General features: G+C 40.3%; 1 protein-coding gene across 5 annotated transcripts in view; it reads left to right on the top strand.

The window, feature by feature from the left end:
- Zmat4 (zinc finger matrin-type 4) overlaps window positions 1–27,247 on the top strand; it is a 430,717-nt gene that overhangs the window by 176,316 nt on the left and 227,154 nt on the right. Inside the window, exon 1 of one of the 5 annotated variants that reach the window (XM_045131374.1) lies at window positions 1,083–1,100. The exons of the other annotated variants lie outside the window; for them this stretch is intronic. The gene's annotated coding sequence lies outside the window, so the exon portion shown is untranslated. Of the gene's footprint in view, window positions 1–1,082; window positions 1,101–27,247 lie in introns of those variants that run through there. 5 annotated transcript variants of the gene reach the window in all.

Here is a 27,247-nt window from a genome sequence, read left to right as displayed (position 1 = left end):
GAGAGTCTTCGCCCTCATGAAACTATGTCATAAATCATGCTCACTGTCTTCTCTTAGGTGACACCATGTGACCATTCTGATTCTCCTTAGTAACCTTTGGGCATTCCTCATGCGCAGAATGATTCTCACAGAGCAAAGAAGGCTGTTTCCTATACTGTGTTCTGGCTTATGACTTTTTGGCGCTGTTTATGTTGATGTATTCTTCTAGTTTTATGTATATATTTCCCCTGTCTTAAAGTCAGCCAAGGATGATGACATTAGGATACAGGGTGCATTTATAACTGATGAGACCTGGGTTTGGTGTGGGTAGTGCGGAGACAATGATGAATGTCTTCTGACAAACCCCAGGAATGCATCTGAGGAACAGAGGTAATGTGCTGAGCCCACTAATTTGTCTTTAAACATCTTTCTGAACTTAAATCACGTGTTTGTTCTGAATCACAGATGCCAGCAGAAGCTATGCATGTGAGACATTGTGTAACTGAGCCAGCTTCACAAACGAGACGGAGGGGAGGCCAGGAAGTAGCAGAAGCAGAGATTCGATCAAAACTGAGGTCATCTAATCCTCATGCTTCTTTATGTTGCCAACATCCCATAGCAGCTTTTGGCTTTAAGAATCAACGACTGACTTCCTTGGCTTTAAGAGGAAGCGTTCGTTTCTTCCTGCCATAGCCATTTCCATGGAGGTAGCATGAGGAAACCTGTAGAATGTTTTTCCTGGCTGTGGCTCCAAGGCTCCAACTGTGTACAGGCCTACGCTGAGCTGGTGGCGGGCATAGGGTCATAGAATGGAGAACACGGCGCTGGTGTTTGTAGGTGGAGCTTTGCTCTGAGGAATGTGCATATCTTGTCATTACTTGGCTATTATCCAGCCCCAATATTTAAGTCTGGCCAGAAGAGGGCTGAGATATTTAGACCACTCCAGATGACAGTGCCGTTGGCCCTCAGCCGTGTGCAGTGAGCAGTTGGTTATATTCTTCTCCCCTCCGTTTATGGGCAGCATGATTCAGTCCTGGCACAGTGACTTTAATAGGTACTAAAAATGCGACTGTTTAAGCGTGTCATTCTTGCGGCTCCGTGGAAGCTCCGTGGAAGCCTCTGTGAGTGAATATGGTGCAGGGCCATTACCTGCTTGCAACAGAAACTGTTCCTTTTGATCTGTGGCACTGTATAGAAAAAAAAACATAAGCTTGTAATTGTATTTAATTAGTCTATTAGCTTTGTCTTATTGCCAAGCATACTTTAAAAGTTGCCTGGAAGAGGAGATTAATTTTATTGTGAATTCATTTTGGAAAAATGCATTTTCCTTCAGTTATTAACTTGGTTTTACAGCTGGCCTCTAAAGGAAGGTCTATGACTTCAGCTACTCAAGAGCTCAGCAAACATTATCCTCCATATCATTTAAATAGTCATTATGGCTGTGGTAATAAGCACTGAATAAGTACCACAAGATACAGGGTTAGTTTTTAAATTATTTTGCTATTTTATTGTAAAAGGAAAAAAAAAAGTCTTGCTTCATTGGTAGATTGACTGATGGTTGACCTTTTCTTATTAAATTTCTTCTTCACATTTCAGCCATGTGTAATCCTAGAAGGTCACTGGTTGGCATTAGCAACCCGGGACATGAATGCTCATGATGTCACATCCTAGAATTGTTGATGTCTCATTATCCATTTCTTCTATTACCTAAGTGGGGATGGAAAAATTCAAGAAGACATTATGCCTTGACATGTCTTGGACACTTAGAAATAAGGATCATTAATGTCTCTTCTTGTACTTCTGTCACATGGCTGTGGCACTTTTCTGTTTGTTTTGTGTGTGTGTGTGTGTGTGTGTGCATTTTGTCAGTCTTTTCTGAACATTAGCCTTTTAATTTATAGCTAATTATGGGAAAAGAAAAGAAATAGCAAAAAGGAGAGGCCAGAAGGAAAACTATAGTGTTCTATCAAGGGAGAACTGACAAATTACCACCAAAAATACTTGAGTCTGGCAAGGATATTATTCATCTTGTTTGGACTTCTAGAAAGGATAACAGGTCTTGGGCAAATCATTAACTTTCCTAGATTGTCTTCCTCTGGTCTATATCAATATTTGTTCCTAACCAGTTTTAAAAACATTATCTATCTATCTATCTATCTATCTATCTATCTATCTATCTATCTATCTATTTATCTATCATCTATCTATCTATGCTTTGGAAATTAATACTGTAGTCCATAAATACAAAGGATCATAGATTGTTTATACTGTGAAGTTTTTCTTTCCTTTACTTCTTACTTTTTCTCCTCCTACCTCTTATCTTCCCCTGCTTTTCTTTCCCCTGTCCTTTCCTTTCCTTCTTCCTTGTACTGGAGATCAAATTCAGGATTTTTCACATGTAGACAAGCTCCCTACCTTGAACCATATCCTAAGCCATAGCTCCTGATACAGTACTTATCCATCCATATGACCCATGAGTTTAATTTCTGTTCTGGACACAGGGTGACAGACGGCTCTGTTAAGGACTATGGGAATCAGTAAGCTAACAGGGAGAGGCATTTGGTCTGGGATCTGAGGGGCAGTTTTCTTGAGCAATGCTTCCTGGCTTGCATTTGAAAGGTGTCTAGGCATAAACTGGGCAGAGTAATAAAGTAAGAACATTCCAGGCAGAGACAATAACATTATTAAAATTTGGTAAGGAAAACAAAGGAAGCAAATATGGCTGATATATCAGGATATAGTAGTGGTAAAGACTAGAAATATTCATGAATAAGGGACAGACCATCTGATGATTTCAGTATATTTTACCACCAAAACCTGGATGTAAATGGCATTTTTATATTTTTTTCACAATTGAGAGAGAGAGAGAGAAAGAGAGAGAGAGAGAGAGAGAGAGAGGGAGGGAGGGAGAAAGGCAGAGAGGCAGAGGGAGAGAGGGCTAGAATTGGCATGCCAGGGCCTTTATGCCACTGTGAATGAACTTCAGACACATGTGCCCTTTTGTGTGCATGTGTGACATTGCATGCTTGCATTACTGTGTATTATGCTACATGGGACCTGGAGATTTGAACATGCATTCTTAGACTTCATAGAGAAGTGCCTTAAGTGCTAAGCCATCTCTCCAGCCAGTAAACAGCATTGATAATGAAACTGAAAGAATAGGTGTGACAGGACATGATCTGTATGATCTTTGACCCTGTTTACATTTATTTTAAGATTTTTGTCCTCAAATGCAATAAGAAAACATTAAGAGATGTCTATATTGGTGGACTGAAATGTTCAGATTTGAATATTTGTTGTAGTGTAGAGTCAAGATTGGAGGGGTCCTAGAAGAAGAGGTGATCAACTTATTCTAGTGCTTGATGTAGACGTGACAAGGATATGGACTTGTGGAGAAGAAGTGGATATTTGGGGAAAAGAAGAGGTGGGAAGAGCTTGAATTGGAGAGAATGGGTTGCAAATGGGGCCTTGCTGTCAAGTTCTTCAAGATCTGCCCTTTGTGACTTACTTCCTGCAGCAAGGCCCTTCCTCATAAAGGCTCTCCAATTCCTAAAACAGCACCACCAATTAGGGACCAAGTATTCAGCACAAGAGCTATGAAGGACCCTACATTCAAATTTTAATAACATCTGACCTGGGTTCAAACCAAGAAAACCACTCAGCTGAGCCCTGTCTGAACTGACCATCTACCTAACTGTGAACTAGATAAGAAGAGACTGTTTTAAAGCATTGAGTTGTGAATGAGTTTATTGTATACATTAGATGTAGGAGCCATGTACTGAAAAGAAGCTAGAGGAGAGCACCCAGTTTGGTTTGTTTAAAGTCATTTAACCTCATTATCCTGAGTGAGGAATAATGAAAAGAGGTGATGGTTGAAGGTGGGGAAGTTCTGTATGTGGCTCAGAGGATCAGTTTGGATGTCAGATGTAAATTTTTGTGTGATCTGTGTGGGTAACAGTTCTTAAGGAGAGACTGCAAAGTGGAAAGAGGTCAGTCACTAGGAAAAAGGCGAGGTGACAGAAGGGAGATGGATTTATGAGAAGAAGATGTAAAAGAACCACAGATAAATTGTTTTTCTAAGGGACACTTGGCTAATTCTCATCATATTAATGTTAGAGGATAAAATCAGCTATAAAGAAAAAATTTGGTTCGCTTTACTATTTTCATGTTTAATAAAATAGATTGAACAGCCCGTGTTTATTTACCCATGAGATATGTTGAGTGACCAGCAATATAAATTACCAAATGTTCCTTGTTTTTCTCCTCAATTTCTGGCATTGGATTTTATGACCATAGACACTGGAATAAGGTAAACACATCCTCTGTCAGGAAATAATGGGGAAGGAGGGATTGTTGCTCTCACCTTCATGTTACTGGCACAAAGAACCTGACCCAGAGCAGCTTGTGGGAGGAAAGGGATTTTTTTTTTTGTTGTTGTTGTTGTTTGTTTTTTGACTTACAGAATCAAGGGGGAAGCTCCATGATGGCAGGGGAAAATCATGAACTATGACATAAACAGAGGGTGGACATCACCTCCTGGCTAACATCAGGTGCATAACAGCAGCAGGAAAGTGGGCCAAACACTGGCTAGAGGAAGTTGCCTATATCACCCATAAGCCCACCCCCAACAATACACCACCTCTCCAGGAGGCTTCAGTTGCCAAATTTCTACTAGCCAGGGACCTGGCATTCGGAACATTAAGTTTATGAGGAACACCCGAACCACACTACCACAGAGGGGAATGTAGCCTGGGGGCTGTGGTTCTGAATGCGATTCTGTGGGGAGGAGTATCATGTCTGTGGTCTCCTCCTGCTCTGTCTTCTCTCCCAGACCCACTGTGCTTAACTGCCATGCCCTCTTCATCTCGCCTCTAAAATCTTGGCTTGGGAAATAACTTTAAGAACTCATTCTATTCTAACATGCCAACGACAGAAAAGCCTTTTGTGTGGACAACTAAGTCTCAAGCACAAAGAAATCTCTCTACCAAAAAGTATTCTGAGTATGGAATCTGCACTATTTCTTTTTCTTTTTCTTTTTTTTTTTTTTTTTTTGGTGGCACACATTTTTTTTCTCAATTTTTATTAACATTTTCCATGATTATAAAAAGTATCTCATGGTAGTACCCTCCCTACCTCCCCCCCACTTTCCCCTTTGAAATTCCATTCTCCATCATATCCCCTCCAAATCTCAATCACTCTCTCTTTTATTTTGATGTCATGGTCTTTTTCTCCTCTTATGATGGTCTTGTGTATGTAGTGTCAGGCATTATGAGGTCAAGGATATCCAGGCAATTTTATGTCTGGAGGGAGCACATTGTATGGAGTCCTACCCTTCCTTTGGCTCTTACATTCTTTTCACCACCTCTTCCTCATTGGACCCTGAGCCTTGGAAGGTTTGATTGAGATGTTACTCATTACTCCAGTCACTTCTTCCCAGCACTATGACACCTTCTAAGTCATCCCAAAGTCACTGCCATCTGACAAGAGAAGATCCTCTACCCAAAGTGAGAGTAGCATTAATATAAGGGTATAAATATTAAGAGAAGTGCTTACTGGGCAGTTTGATAAGCATAGTATATACATTTTTCCAGACATCAGCAGATGTTACACCCCTAGGGCTCATGACTACCCCTTTTTTAAGTTTTCAGTATCAGGAATGTGTTTCCCCCCATGTAGTGGGCCTCCAGTCCAATTGGAGGGCAGTTGGTTTCCACCATGACAGACGTGCCATTATTGCACCCATTGGCTCATTTGGGCTGGCTGGCCAATTATAAGGCTTTCAGTGTCCACTGTTGAGTATCTTCACTGGTGGTATCTCTTTCTCCCATTGAACTACATGTAGAATGGCTTCTTTCAGCTTTCTGTCACCAGCATTCTTATTTTTGAGATGGAGTCTTGCTATGTATCTAAGGCTGGCCTTGAACTCATCATCCTTCTTCCTCTGCCTCCTACCTATTGGGATTACAGCTGTGAACTAGAAGGAATATTTTTTGTTGGTTTTTCACATGAATGATTGGGCTGTCCATCATGCAGTTTGCTTTTTTTTTTTTTTTCAATATTTAGAGGGAAGAGAGCCTCCTTGCCACAGAATTGTAGATAACATGTGTTTTCCATATAGAAAATTCATACCTCAGTGGAATTAATCCTTTTCTCCTTCCAACCCTGTTTTCTTGCTTTTGTTTCCTTTTTTGAGTTGATTAATAACACCAAACTTCTTCCACACCTCAGGCCCCAAACTATTGAGTTCTATTTAACCTGCTCACCTGACATAGCTACGTCTGTGATTCTTGCCTGCCTGACACAGCTCCACTCACATGTCCCTCCCATCCTGGTGTCTTGGAATGAGGTCAAGCCTCTGAAATGCATGGATGAAGTCTCTGTTCCTGACCCTCTTCTAAGTCTGTCTTTTCACCTGCCTGGACATTTTGATGGTGTCCTTATCAGTACACATGGTTGTAGTCTTTGTCTTGAATGCTCCCCAGAGGTCCATGCTTGGTACTTCCTGTAGGAGGTGGGGGCTAATAGGAGATCCTGTGGTTATTAGGGTATGCCCTTGATGGAGTTAAGGGTCCTGAAACCATCCTTCCCATGGCTGATGAGGTGAGTGGGCTTGCTTCTCCATGTGTGTTTGCCAACATCATCAGGGACAGCACTCAAAACCCACAGTGGTGGGTACATTGTGGACTAGAACCATCAAATCCATGAGCTGAAATCCTTTCTAATTATGAATTAATGATGCCATGAGTTTCCTTATGGTAACATGAAGCCAGCTGATATATGTTTGATGGTACATTTTTCAATTTCTTAATAGAGAAGCAGTCATGGCTCTACTGAAGGTTGTCACACCAGGACTTGCCTTACTTATTTTTTTTTTAACATTATATTGAAATTGTAAGACACCAAGGACACAGATCTGAGGGTTTTCACTCTCCTTTCATGCCCAGGCAAATGTGGTGCACACAGTTTCATGGCCTCTGTGATGATATGAACCTGAATCAGGAGTAAGGAGGGCTGTTGCTTAATTGATCAGTGGGAGGAAGACTGTTGAGTTATAGGTGAGCATAGCCAGGTGACGGTTTGAAGTGAAGGGCTGGAAGAGGGAGAGGGATGTGGCTCTGTGTGTGGCTTCGGTGAGACATCCAGTCCCATTTTGCTTACCTCACTTGGAATTTTGAAGGTCAGGGTATTCATAATGCTTAGAGAATCAATGAAAGGAAGCTGGCCTAGCTGGGAATCTCCTAATAGGTTATGCCTTGGCCTGCATCTCTGTGGTGGTTTGATTCAGGTGTGCCCCCAAAAGTTACGTGTTCAGAATGCTAGGTTCTGAGCTGTTGACAATTTGGGGAGTGGATCCTCCAGGAGGCAGCTTATTGTTGATGGTGGGCTTAGGAATGTTATAGCCAGCTTCGCCTTGCCAGTGTTTGGCATACTCTTTTGTTGCTATTGTCCACTTGGTGTTGGCAGGGAGGTGATGTCCACCCTCTGCTCATGTCATCCTTCTGCCCTGTCATCAGGGAGCTTCTCTTCAAGTCTATAAGCCAAAATAGATCCTTTCCTCCCACAAGCTGCCCTTGGTTGGTTTTTTTGTACTAGCAATTCAAAACTGACCTCCACAGTAAAATTGGTACTGAAAAGTGGGGCTATTGATGGTAGAAACCTGTGTAGCTTTTGGCTTTTTGGAGCTTATTTGAGAGAGAAATGTGGAAGGATTTGAAACCTTGGCCTAAGAGATGCATTGCAATGGTGTAAATATATCTTGATGGTTTATTCTGGCCAGAGTTGAAAGACCTGCATTCAGTAAGAACTACAGACAGTGAAGTTTGGCTTATGAGAGTGAGAAAGAAGTAGTTTAGAAGCAATTTTTGTTAGATGCTTGCTGCATTCTGACTGTCTGGGTCCCAAGAAGTTATACAAGGTTGCATTGCATAGAAATGGACTGGTATGAGAAGAAGGATATGGCACAGAAAAAAAAAAAAAAGAAATAAAATCTTTGGGCCAATCTGTCCATTCATCTCCAACTGTTTGAAAGATTATGACCATTGAGGTTGGTTCAGGTGACCTGCACTGTGACAATGGAAGAATGTGGACTATTTCAAAGTAAGGGGCCTTAATGCTGAAGGAATGTCCCATTCTTCAAAGTCAGATTTATTTTCCCCCTGGCTCAACAAGTTGGCAGCCCACCTGGTACAATGGAGTATAATAAATGCAGGAAAGAGAGGGTCATTACATTTGCAATGTGGTCTTGCTTTTTGGAAATAACCACAGGCAGTGTGAAGCTGGCCTGTTGGATTACCTGTGTGGAGACCTGATGGAGCCATGAGGATGAGCCGTGGTTTGCAGTGGCGACCCATAGAGATGCCAGTCTTATGGGATGACTACCAAGGAGATTTTCCAGCACTGGATGAAGTTTTCTGGAACTGTGCGTAGCCTAGCTGGAGAGGCAGAATTGGAACATAAGAGACTCATTACTGGTTAGAATTATTGGACTTGGAGATACAGAGTTTGATGTTTACCCTGTTTGTTTTAAATCTTGTATGGTTTGAATATATATTTCCTTGCTATACTCAATACCATCTTTTGCAGTGTGAGTGTTTATTCTGTGCCATTATGGGTTTTGTTTGTTTGTTTGTTTGTTTTTGTATTACAGCTCAGTTAAAAGACTTTGGACCATGAGGATGGATGTTTGAACGTCACTGGGACTGATAAAAACTATGGGGATTTTTTAAAATAGTTGTTTTGTTTATTTTTTATTTGTTTATTTGAGAGTGACAGACAGAGAGATAAAGAGGCAGAGAAAGAGAGAGAGAGAGTGCACCAGGGCCTCCAGCTACTGAAAACAAATTCCAGACACATGTGACCCCTTGTGCATCTGGCTAACGTGGGTCCTGGGTAATCCAGACTCGAACTGGGGTTCTTAGGCTTCACAGGCAAGTGCTTAACTGCTAAACCATCTATCCAGCCCAACTATAGGGACTTTTAAAGTTGAACTGATTGCATTGCATTTAACATCATGTATGCTTATCAGTTCATGAGGTCCAGGGGCTAAATGAGGTGGTTTGATTCAGTTGTACCCATAAACTGAAGTGTTCTGAATGCTAGGTTCCCAGCTGATGGCAATTTGGCAATTGAAGCCTCCTGGAGGAGTTGTATTATTGGCGGGTGGGCTTATGGTTGTTGTAGCCTACTTCCCCTTGCCAGTGTTTGGTACACTCTCCTGCTGATATTGTCCACCTCATGTTGGCCAGGAGGTGATGCCCACCATCTGATCATTCTGTTGTTTTCCCTTGCCATCATGGAGCTTCCCCTCGAGTCTGTAAGCTAAAATAAACCCTTTTCTCCCATAAGCTGCTCTTGGTTGGGTTCCTTGTGCTGGCACCTTGAAGCTGACCTGACCACGCCCTCTCCTCTTTACACCCCCAACCTTGAGCCAGCCATTCTCTCTGCTGGTTCTGGTACCAGGAAGCATTCACCATGAGCCTTCTTACTTTTAAGTGTACATTTCCATAGAAATGAATGCTTTTTCCTACCCTTCTGTTGCTGGAGAAGCCTACTTCTTACCTGTGGCCCAACTCTGAAGTTCCTTCACCTTGAAGATCAGCAGGATCTCTGACCTGCATCCAGTGCTGGCCACTCCTTCTCAATGCTGAGGTCCTGGAGGAAGGGAGCATCCTAGCTAGCTATGGTCACTCCACTGGACTCACACTTCAAGTCTCTTCCATAGTAGTGTTCAGCTCCTGTGTGATGAAAGAATGAACCCCTGAGATGATAACCCTTGGGTCTGGGCCTGATGTATCAGTTCCAAGCATCGCTGTCCAGCTGCTAATGCTCAGTGCACTGATCCAGGGAGTGTTTCTCATGCCACCATCAGGCCATATCAGGCCAGGAGCTCCCTGTTTAGCTGTCATCTCAGGTTACTGATTTCATGTGTAAATTAGGATGGCCCAATTAAGAAACCTTAATCAATCAAAAGCACCTTTCAAAGAAGTTAGTCTTTGCCTGATAGAGATAGTAGAACATGTATTTCAATAGAAATACCATAAAATGAAATGTCCTTTTAAAACATAAGAGTGGTCAATGTTTTTGCTTTGTTTTATTTATTTCAGCTGAAAATTAAAATCTTATTTCTATATTCATATTAACAGATTGACCCTTTAAGATTTCTTTATTTTTATATATCTGTAAATAATCTATCTGCACATATATCTATATATAAGCAATATTCATTTATTATATGCTATGTGCTTTTGTGTGGATATATTACATGCTTATGTAATCTACTTATAAATTGTATTTATATTATATCATATTGTTCAGAAGAAGTGGGATCATGATGACAATTAATGTTCTACATTCTACTTTTTGTGAATTAAAATTTTCTGGTCAATTTCCCATTTCCATGCTTATAGAGATATCATTTTTAATTATTATCTTATTATGATCTTCTTATACTGAAACTTCAAGTTGTTTCCAAATTTTCACTACCGTTTCATCTATATGCAAAAGGGGGTTATAGTAGTATACTTTATACACCTTTAATGTATATGTATAGCCATACCACTGTCCAGAAAAGTGGTACTGATTCCTGCTCCCACTAGGAATGTGAGCTTGAAGTCAACCATACATTTGACCTCATCCACACAAATACTAGACATTGTTGATATTTTTAATCTTTGCTAGTTCAATGAACAAAAGGAGGATTCCCTTATTTAGTTAATTCAGATTTAATATTTATGTCCAATTTTTCCAGACCTTCATATATTTTCAGAGCTTTGTCATATCATTGATCTTTATTGATTTTTATGTTTTGTTCTTGTGTTTCTTCCACAGACTGTGACAATGTCTTCTAATATTGAAAGGATTTTATGTGTGTGTGTGTGTGTGTGTGTACGTGCACACATGCATGTACGCACACATGCGCATGCACACGTGTGGGCATGCATACATGTGTGCATTTGTCAGAGGTTGACATTGTCCAGATGAGTTCTGCTAAGGGGCTGCATATTTGCAGTGTATTAGAAAAAACAAAAATTTGGGAAGTACTTTTGAGTACCAAAGGTCCCTGCAGTATCAGATAGCATGTTTCTGCCCAACCATCTCAGTCCTTCAACATTTATTTTTCACCCAGCCATTTAATTCATAAAGGAGACAGAGAACAGATTTTTACATCAGAGGGCCATGAACTTGTGTGGGTAGAAGTCTGTAGCCTGTGAGCTGAGGTGGGAAAGGAAACTACATTTTTATGAGCGCTGATCTCCTGAAAGTTAGTGTTCTTTCAATTATAAATGCGAGTAACAAACTGCAGCGATATAAACAGTTGCTAGCACCAATAAAAACCAGAATTTTAAAATCACATTACTCTTGAAAACCTTAAAATATCACTACTGTAATCTGCAACAGGATTGTTATTTTATAAAGAACACATGTTCCTCTACCTTTTTATTGCAAAAGCATAACATTCTGATAGTTGCATTTTAGTATAATGGGGTGAGATGTGTGTGTGTGTGTGTGTGTGTGTGTGTGTGTGTGTGTGTGTGTGTGTTGCATGTTTTTGTGTAATCCTGTACATTTTATTTTGTGGATTTTTATTATTATCTTGTGTAGCTGATGATTGAGCCCAGGACCTTATTCAGGTTAATCAAGTGCTTTATCACTGGTCTGTGTCCCCAGCTTTTTATTTTAAGGATTTACAAATATTATTTTAGAAAGGAATATAGAGGTTTCAGCAGACTGTTAAAGTAGCCAAGGCATCCATAGATTAACAATTCCTCAGCTATCGAGGGTCTAAAAGTTTCTCAAAGATTTTGGTTTGTTCTTTGTTGAGATGCTGGGTCTCCTTCCTGCGCCTAGCCTCACTTCTTTTGCCTTCCTCTTCTGCCCCATTCTTCTGCATTCTGGGACTGCTGTACCACTTGCCTGGAAGCTTTCCCAGGAAGATTTCTGAAAGTTTTTCAAATACTGTATCAAGAATATTAATATCCACCATATTTAACATGTTCCATGTTAAATAAAACTTTATTATAACAATTTGAAAGGATTATAATTTTATTTTTAGGTCCTTGGTTGTGAGACAGTAATATAATTTACAACTGGGTCCTTCTTATTCACAGCCATCATGATAAATGCAATGAAATTTTTATGAGTACTAAATTTAAACAATTAATGAAGTTGTCATAATGATGCCTTTTGTGTACACTTAACCATTTAGAAATAGACTTTGTGGTTTCTATGTTGTGAAGCCATTTTTAAAAATTTTTATTTATTTATTTGATTGTGACAAACAGAGAGATAGAGGGAAAGAGAGAGAGAGAAAGACAGAGAGAGAGAGAGAGAATGGGTGCGCCAGGGCCCCCAGCCACTATAAATGAACTCCAGATGCGTGTGCCCCCTTGTGCATCTTGCTAACATGGGTCTTGGGGAATCAAGCCTTGAACTGGGGTCCTTAGGGTTCACAGGCAAACGCTTAACCACTAAGCCATCTCTCTAAGTATGTGAAGCTGTTTTACAGAAGTCTGTTTTACATGTTCTAATATGTAGGCTCTTAGGTACTGGTTCTGCCTGGAGGAGAAATAACCTCAGGGCAAAATAATGGCTTTGATTTATCTTTTTGGTTAAAACTAGTGTTTGTGTAAATTTATGGGGAATAATATAATTTTATGCATATATGCATTGCTCAAATAAGTAATAAACACTGTTCTTCTCTAAAATTAATCTTCCCTATTTGTAGTGATCATTGTTACTTTTACTTATATTTAAATCTGTAATAGATTGTTGTAGACAATAGTGATAACTCTGCTATGGGAAACTAGATCTCCTGCCTAACTGGGTTAGAGGTTCCACAGTTAACTTCTTTCGTTACCCCAAACCTTGTCTTCAATCTCTAGTGTTCACTATTCTGTTCTATGAGATTGACTTTTACTCTTCATAATTGAACATAGATTGTATTTGTCTTTCCAGGTTTAGCTTATTTCACTTAACAACGTCCTTTGTTTGCATCCACATTGCTGAAAGTAATAAGCTTTCATGCTTTTGTATGGATAAATACCATTCCAGTGTGTTAATGTTTGCCTGCATATATATGAGCTGCTCTGGTATGAGTTTGGAAGACTAGAATGTTGACAGAAATGTGGACAGTGGAGGTCCAGCTCATAAGGTTTCAGAGGAAAACAAGGACTCCTTCAGGAATAGGGCTGGAGAGAGTTCATTGTGTCTTGTGTCATGTGTCTTATGGCAAAGAATCTGGTCAAATGGTGCTCATGTCCTGAGAACTTCAATGAGGCTGGATTAAAAAAAAAGAAAGCAATAGACTGATTTATGTGGCAGAAAAAAAAAAAAATCTCAAGATGGGATAACATTGAGTCTGGGTCATGGTTACTACCCACTGCTCTGCTCCATGTCTGTAGTGAGAGATAATATCTCAAGATAGGATAGCATTGAGGCTGTGCCATGGTTTTTACTCACTTCTCTGATTCACATCTATGATGAGAGAAAGCAAGCAGAGCAAAAGGATATGTTATACATACAATTTGGTGTGTAAAACATAAGCTTCAACTGGCAGAAAAAAAAAAAGCCTGGTATTGAGAAAACAGCCATAATTGCTAGAGTTCTGCACCACTAATGAGAAACCTTTTGCATTGCATTGGAACAATAGGAAAGGGATCATGATGGTAAGACCTCACCTATCAGAGTCTTTGTTTTATAAAAATCCAAATTAAAAAAAGAACAAAATCATTCAAATTGATATGAAAGGAGACACCCTGAACTTAGAGTACTGTTCAAGAAGTTCCCTGTTCAAATACCACCACCTCATGAAATTTTCACTGGGGTCAATCTGTGAGACACATGGAGGCCAATGCAACTGTGACCCAAGCTAGAGCTCAACCTGGCAGCAGAACATGGCAGCAATGTCCATGTGGTACTCTTTTGTGGACATGAATGACATACAATCGTCCCTGAGAGAAGAGTGCATGAAGCTGTGAAAGTGACCCCTAAGTTGAAATGAAGATCCCAGGGTTCTGGAGAGGTTAGAGATATTGGCCATCTGTGAAGGAAACTTGTATACAGGGAATGGTCATGACCCAAGCCAAGAGGAAATGTGTGCTGTAGGCAGCGGAGCTGGGTAAGTGGGGATATAAGCCCTTTGGAGCTCATATGCTTCTGCCATGAGTCCCACATGCCAGTGATGGAGCTGCATATTTCGTATTTTCCCTGATGGGTTTCAGTCTTGCTTTGATCTCTTCCCTTGCTATGTCCCCATCCCTCCCTGTTGGAATGGGAATGTTTTCTTTATGCCATTGCATGGTATAAGTAACTTGTCTGTTAATTTTATTGGAAAGATAGTTAAGTAGTTGCTTGGAGTCTCAGAAAAAACTTTGTTATTTCAAGCAATGTTGGGATTGTTAAAGGTTATAGAAACTTTTGAAGCTGTAATGATTACGTAGTTCATTATAAGATATCTTTAATCTTACAGAGACATGGGTATGTAGGTATATGTTTAGATGATATGTTTAGATGTCAAGTTGACTAGAGGAATGCTGTGATGATTAAGATTGTTAACATGGGAGTTACCTAAGGGATACATCTCTTGACATGCTGGGGAAGTAGTTTCTAGGTTAGGTTAATTCAGGTGGGAAGACCCATCCTGAATGTGGGAGGCACCCTGCCACGAGTGTGGGGCTATGGGATGAATAAAAGAGAGACCGAGCTGAGCACCAGCGTTCATTGTTCTCTGTTTCCTGCCTGCAAACTTAATCTGACCAGCTGCTTCCAGCTTTTGCCACCATATCTTCCTTGTCATGAAGAATTGTGTCCCCTTAAATTGGCAGAAAATAAACCCTTCCTTCCTTAAATTGCTTCTTGTCAGTTTTTTTTTTTTCTTTCTCATAGCAATAAGAAAAGTAACTAATACACTTTCCTTTGAGTCTTCCTGTCAGACATTTGGTCAAGAAAAGTGCCATATTAATTAATGTAGAAATAAATTACAGGAATTAACTGTGGGAATGAACTGTAAGAATGAAATATGAGGAGGGTGGAGTGACAACTTAGCAGGTAAGGTGCTTGCCTGTGAAGCATAAGTACCCAGGTTTGATTCCTCAGTACCCACATAAGCCATATGCACAAGGTGGTGCATGTGTCTGGAATTCAGTGGCTGGATTCCCTGGTATACCCATTCTGTCTCCCTCCTGCCTTTCTTTCTCTCAAATAAACAAATAAAACATATTAAAACAAAAAATAAAAAGGATAAAATATGGGAAAGATCTGTACAGATAATCCTTATGGACCTTACAGAGAATATTACTCTAAGATGCTTTTTTTTTTTTTTTTTTTTTTTTTTTGCTAAGTTCCTGACTTGTCACTTCCTTGAAGTTAACCTCATAGCCATGTAATCAGCCTGCTTACAATAGTGTCACTAGGTTTTCTCTACCTTAGTTTTCCTTTTCCCTGAGCAGAGCGGGTGACCAGTATTGACATGTAATGTTAAGAAATACTGACTGATCTTAAACAATGCACTTTCTCATACTTTCTCAGGGACCTGGTTGCACTTTTAACCCAGAAGAGTGTGTGCATGAGTGAAATATGCTGACTGCACTGAAGAAAACACCCATTAAAAGGAATGAATTGCCCACAGAACTGCTACAGAACTGTTGAAAGCAACAGGCAGGCTTAATGTGATTGCATTTGTAAACAGTTTGTGTGTGTGTGTGTGTGTGTGTGTGTGTGTGTGTGTGTGTGTGTGTTCTGGAACAGCAGAACCCAACAGTTCAAGCCCCTAAATCTTTTCTTTTAACAAATATTTAAAGAATTATATGGAGTCAAAAGTTCCTTGTCCATTCATGTTACCTGTCCTGTGCCTATGTAATAGTAATTCTTCATGTATTAGTGTTTTTTTGTTGTTCTCTGAAAATACCAATGAGTGCCTGTTGGCAGAAGCTGTAACCGCAGAAACATCAGAGTAATGACAACAGCAGAAGCAGCAGGTTCACCCTTCGTTTGCACAACTCCAAGAGTCAGTTTTCCATCTTTCAGGCTCTGTTCCAAGAAACTATCTAGTCTACTCTCAGGCAAACAAGTCTAAGGATCGGTTTCTATAATTCCAGGGCAGTACCCCAATTGTGCACCAATACACCCATCTTACCGCCATCCATGGAGCTTTCCACATTGTTAAATACTCTAGTTCTTATTTCCTCTGCTTCTACTGTCATCAACACTCTCTGTTCTTCTTGGAGCTGCCTTATTTTACTTCATAGTTTGTTACTTATTTGTAGAATACTTTCACCACATTTTAGCATTTGACTCTGAAATCCTTTTAAGGTGTTCTCCCATTTTTTTATTGCTGAACCTCCAAGATTGCCTTTTTCATTATGAGTGTTCATGCATATTCCCTGAGTCATGGAGTATTACAGGTTGCTACTGGAGAGTGCTCCCTCAAACTTACTGCTAAATGATATAAACCCAGTAATTCCAGAAAGAAGAGGTTCTAGGTCATGTGCACATTTAACAGAAGTGCCTGACCTCCCTAGGTAGACATTGGCTCCTCATCCTTCCAGTTGTTGGTAATCTGAGCTCTGTAGGCTCCCTCCACAGACTTCCTCCCTCTGCCTCCTGCAGGTATGTGTGGCCAGCCAAGGCCATAGTGGTCACAGTTACTTTTACCATCTTGTGTTTCCGTGACTTGCTTTGTGTGCATTGACCATCAGCTTCTCTAAATTATGTGACAACAGTGTGTGGCAAGGCCCATTCTCTCTGAGAAGGGAGAGATCAGTGGCAATAACATGCAGTGTCTTCTGGTAAGCACAATTCCTGAAGCTACTTCACAAGCATTTTTACCAAGCTTCTAACTCGTATCGTGTAATTAAGTGGTTTGTATAAAAAGATACTGACAGTATATGAAAATGGATTCTCTACATTATTATCTTTGCCAGATCTGCTTATTTATCTTGTTAACAGCAAAATGAATATTGAATCATTTTGATGGAAATCCCTATAAAATGCATAGGGCAAAATCATGCCCTCTATCACCAGAAAATAGTGAGTATAATTTAAATTTCCTGTGTAACTGAGGTCATCCGTGTTATCTCTGCATTTAATAAATATTTACTCAACTCTAGCTATGTGCCACACATTGTGTAAAGCATTGCATCTTGATTTGCAGATTTCTTGCCACTAGTTTCTTTACTCTGGCTTATTTATATAGCTTGGCTGTTTTGCTGTTATATATTAAATTTGGAGTTTTGAGTAATGATAAGGTAGATTTTCTACCTAGGGCATCAGATTTTATGAGAAATTTAGATTGTTTCATGCTCAGTCAAATAAATGCTGAATCATCACATCAGTGAGAATCTTTTTTTTTTCTCTTCTAGACATGACATTCTTCCAAGAAAGAAAAAGTTTACATTCTTTCTGAAGTTAATCTCAACAGGCTCTGTAATCTTTAGGTCACAGGAGTTACTGAGTTTATTGCACTGTCTATGATGAAAATTTATACAGAGCTAACTAACTATGGGTCATGCTTCATATATGTTTTCAGTTCTGGTACATTCATTTTTATTTTATTTTATTACTTTTATGATGCAGGACATATTGTTGCAAAGTTTAAAGGAGAGAGCATTGTTACGATAAGTGCAAGTTTCAAGTTAATGTTAATGAAATTAATTTAAGTTTTTTTGTGTTTCCTTTTATAGCAGATTTTCAGGCCTGGCCCCTGTTATGTTTGAATTTGGCCTGTGGGATATTGTGCTCTGTGAAAGTTCCTGTGCATTGTGAAGTGGTTCCTAATTTCCCTTTGATTTGCATTGTAAAGAGGCTTGGGAGAGTAAAGTGGGGAGTATGTTTTCATCTGAGACATCTGACCACCACTGTCTTCCCGAGTGCTGTAGGATAATAAGTAAGCTCCTGCTTTTCCTGCTCCACTTTTCCTGGGACGCCAGCACTCTCCTAGCAGAGGTGTAGTTTTCTTCATAGAGAAAGCGTCGAAATGTACATGCAGATCTGCCAGGCTAATTGCTTTGATTCTAAGGCGTCATCGCAGTTTTGTGGTTCATACACAGGTCTCAGTTAGACATTGAGTCCTTCACTTACTGGTTTAAAATGGAATCCAGCATTCCTTGTTAGGGACCTTTTTGAAAGAGTGAAGTTTTGGATGATGCAATAGGGCAACTGCTACTTAACAACAGGGTCCCTGGGACCCTAAATGTCCTGCTGTGTGCAATGCAGTTGCTTCACAGTAAGAATAGTCCCATTTAAAATGCTCAAAGTGAGGCTGGCGGGATAGCTCAGCAATTTGAGGCACTTGCTTGCAAAGCCTTATGGCATGGGTTTGATTCCTCAGTACCTTTGTAAAGCTAGATGCACCAAGTAATGCGTGAATATAGGATTTATTTGTAATGGCAAGGGGCTCTGGCATGTCCATACTCTCTGTCTCTATCACCCTCTCTTTCCCCCACTTTCTTTCTATTAAATAAATAAATAAATAAAATATTAAAGTTGGTTTTAAAATTCCCACAATATTTTGGCTAAGAAACAAAAATATCACTTTGGTGTTTGTTGGTTGACTAATACTGCAAAAATTTACTGAACTCCTCCCCTGTGTCCTGGGCATAGAGGATGTAGTGGCAGCTAAGGCTTTCTCCTTCTGTGAAGGATGTACACACATGATTAGTGCCATGTTCTTTGTGTTCAGTGTGCTTGCTGGTTTGTCATGGAAGTAGTGCAAAAACAATGATATGAATGACATCATATAGAGTCCAAGGAGGCTGCCACATAGTGTAAACCTGCCATATACATAAATTCTGGTCTCAAGTTACTTGTCCTTATGGAGTCTGTGTGCATATCTGAGGGACAAAAAGGAGCAAAATCCAGAAGACCAGGATGTAAGGGTGTCCTAACACCTGGATTTATGATCAACCTGAGGCAGGCTTAGGAGATTACTATGATTCTAGAATGATAAGTACCAGCAATGTTTTATAAATTTTACTCTTAATTTATGTTCAAAAGCATGCCTGAGGGGCTGAAGAGATGCCTTAGCAGTTAAGGTGCTTTCTTGTAAAGCCAAAGGGCCTCAGTTCGATTCCCCAGGACCCACATAAGCCAGATGCACAAAGTGGCACATGCATTTTGAGTTCATTTGCAGTGGCTGGAAGCCCTGGCATGTCCATTCTCTATATCTCCCTCTCTCAAATGAATAAATAAAAATAAAATACTTAAAAAATACCCGAATCTCAGAATGTTTAAAACTTGAGAATATAGCATCCAGGTATTAATTAGTATTAAATTATTAATTAATTAGCATTAAATTATTAACAATTGTTATGACATTAATTTTTGAAGGTGGCATTACTTTAGTAAATGCATTGAATAACTGAAAATGAAAGAAATATCAGAGATTTATTGCTCTTTATTAAAAGTATTGTTTTTATTACTCTAAAATATGATAAATGAACTATTGTAATATTTTTATTTTTATGTATTTGAGAGATAGAAAGATAGAAGCTAATACAGAGGGAATGGGCATGCCAGGTCCTCTAACCACTGCAAATGAACTCCAGATATAAGTGTCATCTTGTGCATCTGGCTTTAGGTGACTATTGGGGGAATCAAACCTGGGTCCTTTGGCTTTGCAGGCAAATGCTTTAAGTGTTAATCCATCTCTCTATCCTGGAGCTTCTATTTATTGTGAAGTAAGTGCATTGATTGACACAAAATACCTGACCAGTAGCAGTAGGATTTATTTTGGGTTATAGTTAAATTTTCCTGTCATGATGGGGAAGGCACAGTGGCAGAAGCTTGAAGTAGAGATGGTCATATTCAGCTCATAGTGAGGAAACAGAGAGTGATTAGTGCTGCTGCCCATCCAGCTCTCTTCTTTTTATACAGCCCCGGATCACAGTCCATAGGAGGGTGCCGCCCACAGTTATCATCTGTCTTCCCACCTCAGTTCACCTAGCGAAGATAATCCCTCACAGACGATTCCGGGTCATGTCAAATTGACAGTCAGCACAGACCATCATAAGTAGTATAATATTAGGACAGTTGAATGTGCATCTTATTTTAAGTTTTTGAGATAGCTCTGGAAAGATGTGTGCACATGCATAATTTGTTTTATAGGTAAAATTTCTATTAGCATACATTAATAATACAAAATAATGGGTTTCATTATCGCATTTTCATGTAATGTGCTTTGCTTGTATTTAATTCTGTGAAGAATAATGTTTTGCTGGTTTGTGTTATGTGTGGAAAAATATTTGATCTTGTGCCTGGATTTTCTGCTAAGCTTCCACTCTCTTTTTGGTTCCCAACATCTTTCTTTGGACTTCCATCTGAACACATCATGTTCTCAATTGAAATCATTTTACCAAGTCATTTCCCCTCCCCCACTATTGCTATCTAACAAAGGAAAAACTTGGGCTTCCTCAGTTCCAGTTCCTCAGATATCCCAGCCTAAAACTCTAACTAACTGCACTTGAAGACATAAACAAAGTAGATTTTGTCCTAGGATAATAAGCCTTATTAAGTTGAAAGGCTAGCCAGGCATGGTGGTGCACACCTTTAATCCCAGCACTCATGAGCTTGGGAGGCAGAGGTAGGAGGATTGCTGAGAGTTTGATGCCATTCTGAAACTACATAATGAATTCCAGGTCAGCCTGAGCTAGAGTGAGACCCTGTCTTCAAAAACAAAACAACAACAAAAAAAAAAAAACAAAAAAAAAACAACAACAAAAAAAGATTAAAGTCTATATAACAATTTATCATTTTACTTTGCCTACTTCCAGACATATTCTCTGGTCATAGGGATCCTGCATTTTAACTAGTAGAGAATCCTATTAATGGAGGTAATCAGCATATACTTATGTCTCAAGTGATTATTCCTTTGCACTTTATGGTATTCATAAGAAGTGCATTGTCTGTGAGCATGTCTGCCCTCCAATAGGAGTAGTATTTGGTTTCCTTGACAACCTTATGTGCAACTAAATACAAGAATAGACCATGGGTTTCAGAGCAGTCTGTAGTTCCTCCTTGCTAAAGAATTGATGAGAGACCTTTACCAACAGCCCCAGGGAATTGCTTCTCAGCCGATCTCATCTGCAACTGCTTCTCTCTAATTTCTGTTGTTCTGACCCTTAAGAATCCAAGCCACCAAAATGTCTGTTACTTGCTGCAGACTATAGTGCTAACTTGGTTCTGGTTTGGTCTTGTGCTAAGTATGCCTCTGAGCATGACATATACTAGCATCTTCCCTAAGACCAGAGAAGAGTCGTTGAAACAATTTCTCCTCTGTTGGGCCCAAATGTAAAACACACTGCGTTTGTTCAGCAATACAGTGAACCCTCCTGCAGCCACAGTGGACTATGGCATGGCAGCTTGAGTAAACTCTTGTGTGCACATGTGGGATCAGCCCCTCACCACTTCTCTACCAAACCCTAGTGACTTACTATTATATGATATTTCTGCTCTCCATCTTCCATCTCCACAGGAGCCGCTCAGCATGTGAGAAGGAAGGCTCACCAGTGAGCATCACACCTATCCTAGCTCTTTGCAGAGAGTTTAGTGATTCCTGACTTCCTCACTAACACATCTATTACACATCCCTTATCTTGGCTCTCCCTGATTCTATCCAACTCATCTTTACTATTGATACGGGAATTGTGCTCTTTTGCCAATACGCTAATACAGTATACCAGCATGCTAATAATTTGGGGGAGCCTCCAGATTGTGGTCTTATGAATTTGATGAATGAATTTCATAGACCAGAGAACAAGGTTCAGAAATATTTTATTATAGCGTTGAGCTCTAGGAGGGAACACTTTAAGAGAAGGGGATTTTATGGGAAGGAAGGAAGGAAGGAAGGAAGGAAGGAAGGAAGGAAGGAAGGAAGGAAGGAAGGAAGGAAGGAAGGAAAGAAGATATAGCATAGTTCAAGGAGGTATGAAGGGGTTTGAGAACCCAACTTGAGAATCAAGTTGGGGTTTTTATGTGAGCCCCTGGATGGGCAGGTGGTTTTGTCGATCTAGTCCTGATATCCGGTGTCTGGGGTTGGGATTTCTGGAAAAGGGCAATCTTCCAAGAAATCTTAATTCTCCAGTATGGGCCTTCTTGGCAGGGAGTAGAAGGACTCCCTATGGGGAGAGATGAAGAAAGGCCAGTCCATTTACTACAGGTCAGATATGTATGACCCTTAGTAAAGTGTAATGACATAGATTTTCCTCTACTGGCCCAAGCACAATTCCTATGTTTAAACAAGAGGAAGCTATTCACTTTGTAACACTATATCCCCTAAATAGCCTCACAATTCACTTTCAACATTGCTCTTTCTAATGCAAAACTCCCCCCTAGAAAAGTAGGTCGCTTTGCCATGCCCCTTCTGTCTGGGCCCCTTGTAGACCATTTAAGCATGTCTAGTAGCCTGTTCTTTCTAACTTGTAGTCACCTCCTCATTGCTGAGTCCTGTTCTCCTTTAGCCTCAGCTAGGCTACCGCATCTTTTGCAGAACTTCCCTTGCATTTCCTGCTGGAAATAGAGTTTGTCATTTGAATGTTCAGAGTATCTTTATTTTATTATGTTACCTCTTGGATGGAGTTTATTGTTAACAAGTGCTACCTTCAATGTGTAATCTGCATTATGATTCTTACTCTTCATGGAATTTCATGGAAACTTATGGAAGGACTCAAACAAATTTGTTGAAAAAATGAACAAATGACTATCATTGAGTTAACAAAAGTATTTTATTAAAGCAAATAACTTCAGGTAGATATGTTCTAAGGCTGTCCTTCACAACAACTAGTCCGTGTGTGTGTGTGTGTGTGTATTGCTATTTTATTTATTTATTTATTTTAGAGAGATAGACAGAAAGAGAGAGAGAGAGAGAGAGAGAGAGAGAGAGAGAGAAATGGGTGCACTAGGGCCTCCAGCCACTGCAAATGAAATCCAGATGCATGCACCACCTTGTGCATCTGGCTTACGTGGGTCCTGGAGAATTGAGCCTTCAACCGGGGTCCTTAGACTTCACAGGCAAGCGCTTAACCACTACGCCATCTCTCCAATGCACAACTGATAGTTTTTAAACTAGAGCCCACCTATAGTAGTTTATGGAATTTATGTGTTTGTCATTCCGAATAATAGCTGAAAAAAGTGCCCAAGGCTCCATCCAGAGCAATGATTCTCTTTTGCCTGTCCTTGAAATTGCTTTGGTACAACCTGTAATAGGGTCTGACTGTCCAGCATATCCAAGTTCTTCTGTGTTTCAGTAACTTGTTAATGTGCCTCAGAAAAACTCCAGTCAATTCTGTAGGAAATACAGGATTCACTTTGAAATATGTAGTATTATTAACATAAGTACTATAAATTAACCTCATGACCAGGCATACGTTGAAAATTAGATGTAGTTACCCGCTCTGTAGCAATGAAAATTTAAAATGTAGAACATAATAGAGTTTCAAGGCATTTAAAGCCGGAAATGAAATTCCAGAGTTTTGACTTCTGAAAGACAATGTCAAACCATGAAAGTCCAAGAATGGCTCCCCTCTGCCCACTGAGCCCTCTATAGTCATTTTCTTTCTGCAAAGGTGAATTCAGGGTTCTTATAAAGGGATTTTATTTCCCTTCTTTTTATTTTTATTAATTTATTTGAGAGAAAATGAGAAGAGGAGAAAGATATATATATATATATATGTAGAGAGAGAGAGAGATAATAGTCACCCAGGGCCTCTGTGGGGCTTTGATTCAGGTGTTCCCCATAATCTTGTGTGTTCTGAATGCCAGTTCCGAGCTGGTGGCACTTGGAGAAGTAGCCACCTGAAAGTGATGTATTTGGGGGGTGGTTATAGCCAGCTTCCCCTTGCCAGTGTTTGACATGCTCACCTGTTGCTGTTGTTTACCTTATTTTGGCTAGGAGGTGATACATACCCTCTGCTCATGCCATCGTTTTCTCCCTCCATCATGGAGCTTCCCCTCAAGTCTATAAGCCAAAATAACCCCTTTCCTTCCCACAAGCTGCTTTTGGTCAGGTGTTTTCTGCCAGCAGTGTGAAGCAATCGCAACAGCTTCTTTCTGCTGCAAAGGAACCCGAGACACATATTTCTGGCTTTACGTGGGTGCCTGGGAGTCAAGCCTGGGAGAGTGGACTTTGCAAGAAAGAACCTTTAACTACTGAGATATCTCCCTTGCCTGATGACCTTCTTTTAAAAAAATATTTATTTATTTGAAAGAGAGAGAAAGAGAGGAAGAGTGTATGTGTGTGGAGAGAGAGAGAGAGAGAGGGAGAGAGAGAGAGAGAGCGGAGAGAGAGAGAGAGCGAGAGAGAGAGAGAGAGAGAGAGAGAGAGAGAGAGAGAGAACCAGGGCTTCCTGCCATTGCAAATCTGAATGCCACTTTGTGCATCTGGCTTTACTTGGTTACTGGGGAGCCAAACCCAGGCTGTCAGGCTTGTAAGCAAGAGCCTTTAAATGCTGAGCCATCTCTCTAGCCCAGAGTTCTCTTCTTGTGACAGTTAAAAGCCTGGAGGTCAGGATCAGCCAGTGTCTGCACGGTCTCCTTGCTTGCGACACGTGCATTCCTTTTTCTTCCCATAGCTGAGGCAACTTGGGCCTCTCACACGGTTCTGGAAACTGGCCTCAGTAATATGGCTTTAAGACCTCTGCGAACCACATGGACCTGCAAACACTCCTGTCCCTTCCCCCTTGCCCTTGTCACATCTTTAGCAATCTGGCTGTCACTACAGGACAGGTTTGTTCTTGCCAGGCTTCAGAGTGCTGGTGTGAGTTCTTCTGACCAACAGTACGGAAGCTGAATGCCATTGTGTGCCTGTGTGGACAGAAGCTCCGAGTTCCTCCCCTGCGTGCTGTCCTGAGGCCACGCGTGTGTGGCTGGCTGGCCGTCTCTCCTTTGCAAGACTGATGCTCTGTCTGACCTTGCTGCTGTGGGCACTCTCATCACTTCCCTTTGCCTTTTAACACTTCAATATATTTTATTGTGGGAAATATGTATAACATAAAATTTACCACCTTAATTTTTTATGGGTGCGGTTCAGTGTTGCTAAATACACCTGCAATATTCTATAGTATTGCACCATTTGTATCTAGAACTCTTCCCATCTTGCAGAAGTGACACTCTGCTCATTTTACCACAGCCCCTCAGCCACTGCCCCCATCCCAGACTTGGGCAGCACAACTCTACTTTCTTCCCTCTGCTCCAATTAGTAGATGCCTCATAGAAGTGGCATCATCCAGTGTCTGGTTTTTGTGTGTATGTCTCCCTCTCTCTCTCTCTCTCTCTCTCTCTCTCTCTCTCTCTCTCTCTGTGTGTGTGTGTGTGTGTGTGTGTGTGTGTGTGGCTTGTTTCACTTTGCTCCGGGGCCACAATGTCCTCAAGGTTTACCTGCATTGTATTAGATGACAGAAGTTCCTTCCTTCTTGAGGCTGAACACTCCACTGTACATACATTCTGCCTTTTGTTTTCCATTCTTCCATCCCTGCTCACTGGGGCTGCTTTTCCACATTTCAGTTACTACAAATAAAACTCTTTTGAACATGACTGCACAAATATTTCTTGAAGGCCTTGCTTTCAGTTCCTGTGGTTATATACACAAATTTCTAGGTCATGTGGTATTTCTGCTTTGATTTTTTTTTTTTTTTTCTGAGAAACTGTCATACTGTTTTCCATGGTAAAGCATCACCAATTTACATTCCCAACACAGCACAGAAATCTCAATTTCTCAGCCGGGCGTGGTGGCGCACGCCTTTAATCCCAGCACTTGGGAGGCAGAGGTAGGAGGATTGCCATGAGTTCAAGGCCACCCTGAGATAACAGAGTTAATTCCAGGTCAGCCTGGCCCAGAGTGAGACCCTACCTCGAAAAACCAAAAAAAAAAAAAAAAAAAAAAAAAGACAAACAAAAAAAAAGAAATCTCAATTTCTCTACATCCTTGCAAACGTTACTTTATGCTTTTTTTTTTAAAAAAAAGAAATAGTAACTGTATTGAGTTTATAGTTTACTTTTGTTTTTCTCATGATTAGCAATATTGAACTTTCTTTGTGCTTATAGCCCATTTGTATGTCTTTGTTGTAGAAATGTTTATTCAAGTCTGTGATGGTTAGGTTCTGTGGCCGACTTAATCAGATTAAGAATTAAGTAAGAGACAGTCGTCTTGAGTCTGTGACAGGAGTTCCAGGAAGGTGTAGCTGAGGGAGGAAGTCCTTCCTCCAGGGTGGGCGGCCCTTCCAGTGAAGGGTTACAGCTAGTGAAGCTTCAGGAGAGCACAGGGCCTTTGGCCTGGCTATCTTTGCTACTTGCTGTTGTGTGCATCTACCCTGTTGCCGCTAATCTTGGCCAGTGGTACCCAGCTTCACTGGTATTCCAATATGGACAGAAGACCATCACCTCTCCAGGAATCCTCCAGGCCTTCAGGATTGGGACTGCTGAGACATTACCTCCTGGCCTGAGCAGCTACCAGGTTCTCCAACTCCAACAACAGCCTGCAGACAACTATTATTGTGCTGTTCCACCTGTACCTTGTAAGCAAATCCACTGAATCTCCATTATACTCCATATCCGTTCTATCCGTTCTCTTCCTCCAGAGAACATTGACTAATACCAACTTCTTTGTTGCCTTTCTCCCTACTTTTAAAGCTCAGATTGTTTGTAACTTTGTCATTCAGGATTTTTTTTTTCATTGTTCTGTGACTGGGGATTGAACCCAGGGCCCTGTGCAAATGAGGCAAGTGCTAAATCACAGAGGGCAATACCCATAATCATCAGCCTGCTGTTGAATTTTAAGACATTTATCTATGAATTGATCTATCACCTATCTATCATCTGTTTACTTACCTATCAATGAGTTTCTACACACATACATTCAGCTTTCTCCCATATCTATACTTCTCTGTATATTAATTTGGATGTCACTCTTATCAGAGCTATGATTTATAAATAATTTTTCCACTCTACAGTTTGCCATTGGGAATGTCTTCTGCATCCAATTTGCTTTAAAAAAATAAACAAAAAACCCACTAAACTAAACTAAACTAAACTAAATCTTTGGTTACCTCTGCCTTAAGTATCACATACAAGGAATCAGTGTTGAATTTAATTTTGTAAAGCTTTGCACCGTGTTTTCTAAGAATTTTGTATTTAAAGTTTTGATCCATTTGGAGTTAATTTTTTGAATGACATTGGGTAAGAGTCAAACTTCATTCTTTTGCACATGGATATACAATTTTACCGGTACTGTGTGTTCAAGAGAGTGTCTTTTGCTCTTGCCACTCATCAAAATTCACTTGAC

The sequence above is a fragment of the Jaculus jaculus genome, chromosome 12 (genome assembly GCF_020740685.1).
Source record: "Jaculus jaculus isolate mJacJac1 chromosome 12, mJacJac1.mat.Y.cur, whole genome shotgun sequence".
Classification (NCBI taxonomy): domain Eukaryota; kingdom Metazoa; phylum Chordata; class Mammalia; order Rodentia; family Dipodidae; genus Jaculus; species Jaculus jaculus.
This window is presented reverse-complemented; position numbering and strand designations above follow the sequence as displayed.